The sequence below is a fragment of the Aquarana catesbeiana genome, linkage group LG04 (assembly GCF_042186555.1).
Source record: "Aquarana catesbeiana isolate 2022-GZ linkage group LG04, ASM4218655v1, whole genome shotgun sequence".
Lineage (NCBI taxonomy): Eukaryota > Metazoa > Chordata > Amphibia > Anura > Ranidae > Aquarana > Aquarana catesbeiana.
Window position 1 is genome coordinate 66,160,844 of NC_133327.1, and position 2,152 is coordinate 66,162,995.

The following is a 2,152-nucleotide window of genomic DNA, read 5'->3' on the forward strand; positions in this document are numbered from 1 at the left end:
AAATCCATACCAGACCCTGACCCTGTGATTTTGGGGGGAACCCATGGCATTTTTCTTTAAATTTTGGAGCAGGGTTCCCCTTAATATCCATACCAGACCCGAAGGATTATTTAATTTTTATTGTTTCACTTTAAGCATTATTAAAATCACTGCTCCTGAAAAAACGGTTGTTTTTGAAACTTTTTTTTGTATTGATACATGTCCCCTTGGGCAGGACCCTGGTCCCCAAACACTTTTTATGGCAATAACTTGTATATAAGCCTTTAAAATGAGCACTTTTGATATTTTAATGTTCGTGTCCCATAGACTTTAACGGTGTTCGCATACATTTTTTGCCTGTTCGCAAGTTCTAGTGCGCACCAAATAGGGGGGTGTTCGGCTCATCACCTAATTTTCTGTCTGTTCACCCTTTTTTGGGTTAAAGTTCCACTTTAAATATGGAAACTTTGATTTATGTGACCAAAACTCGACTCTGGTGGGACTCGAACCCACAACCTTTGAATTGCTACATATTCTAGAAGTCCAATGCGCTATCCATTGCGCCACAGAGCCAACATCCTGCTAGTTATCTGGCAGTACTACAGTTACAATCCTAGGTCATTTGATAGCACAATTTGTGAGCAATGAAATTTCCCTTGTGACTGGAGGGACTGTTAAAGAAGAGTATCAGAAATGATTTACATAAAACTCAAGGCTTTTATTTTACATCATATAGAATACCGCCATTACAAAAATCATGGCATATATGCAATTAATAAATACAATACATTATATATGTATGTTGCAGTCTATTAGACTTTAACTCAAATGATATAAATGGATATAAATTTATATATATGTGTGTTATATAATGTATACATATGTTATTCATCACTGTTATATCACATCCTCGTTGGGTCCAGAGAAATACTTGATCCTGAACGAATACTGGTCCGTTTGTGGAGTAGATGAAGAAGTGGCTAAATGATGATGTGTTTCATGATTAGCTTCTTCAGTAAATATAGAGATAATCTATAATAAAAATAATTCTGAACAAAGTTTTGTAAAACTAATGTGATTTAAGTCATTCTCTGGACCCAAGAGGTCTGTGATGAATAAGGATCTATATTTTTATAGCAGTTATTGTCAGATGAGTTAGAGGCTGTCTAATAGGGATAAACGCAACATACATATATTGTGTTGGCTTTATTGATTTTCAATGGTAATGTTTTCTATGATGTAAAAATAAAAATAAGAGTTTTATTGACAGAACCAGGGCACAAAACCTTCAGCTTTGTCCAGCAGCAGAACCACTTGACATGCTGGAGAGCCTCTGTTCTGATTCCCTGGATAATCTCGCTTTTAATCAAAGTGAATGGGCTCAAATCGCACCGCACTGAATCACATGTGAATTGCACAGGAATATGGTATGCTATGAACTAAGGCTTACAGTCCATGAAGAACACTGGCCTCCTAGTTAAAGGCTAAGGGAAACCCCTCACTGAACCCGTAGAGCCTTTTGAAATAAAAAAGTATTGGTGTGTCTTACTTCCATCACAAATCCAAAAAATAACCTGCCTAATTATACTGCCTTTAACTCCCAGGGATGTTCAACTGCTTCAAACATATTGCTAAAAATTTCCTTACAGTATTTGATAATTAGCTATACTAATCACCCCACTCACCTGCAGAAAATTAGAATTTAGTACTTCCTGTTCCCTAGACACAACAGGAAGTGAGAGGAAGTAAAAATAAGGGAACTCCTCTCAGAAAATTGTACCAAAACAAGTATCTCCACTAGAAGATTTCCCTTATATTTCTGTTTCAAGTCTTGGATTTTTCTTCACTTTAAAGCGGAGGTCCTCCCTAAAATAAAAAATTACATTAACATTCTCCAAAAAATATATAAAAAAAAATTTGAAAAAAAAATGTTTTTACTTACCAGAAACCCCTGTTGCTAGGCAGTCTTCCTAATCTGCCTCTTCCAATTCCGCGGTGCTTCCTCCACTTCGGCGAGCTGCACCGTTGTCTTCTGGGACATGTGTGTGTCCGCAAGTGAAGCCGCAAGGCTCCAATGCCTGTTTCCCTTCGTTAGGATGGCGGCACCGGCACCCGATCCGATGGACGGATCGGCCTTGGGTGGCTGACATCGCAGGCTCCCTGGACAGGTAAG

The 2,152-nt window shown here is 38.1% G+C and overlaps 1 non-coding gene across 1 annotated transcript; it reads right to left on the bottom strand.

Annotated features, from left to right (window-relative positions):
• Nucleotides 1-467: 467 nt before the first annotated feature.
• TRNAR-UCU (transfer RNA arginine (anticodon UCU)) lies at nt 468-552 on the bottom strand. Its single transcript is given in 2 exon segments — nt 468-503; nt 516-552. It is a non-coding gene; the product is annotated as a tRNA-Arg (tRNA).
• Between the last annotated feature and the right edge of the window lie 1,600 nt (nt 553-2,152).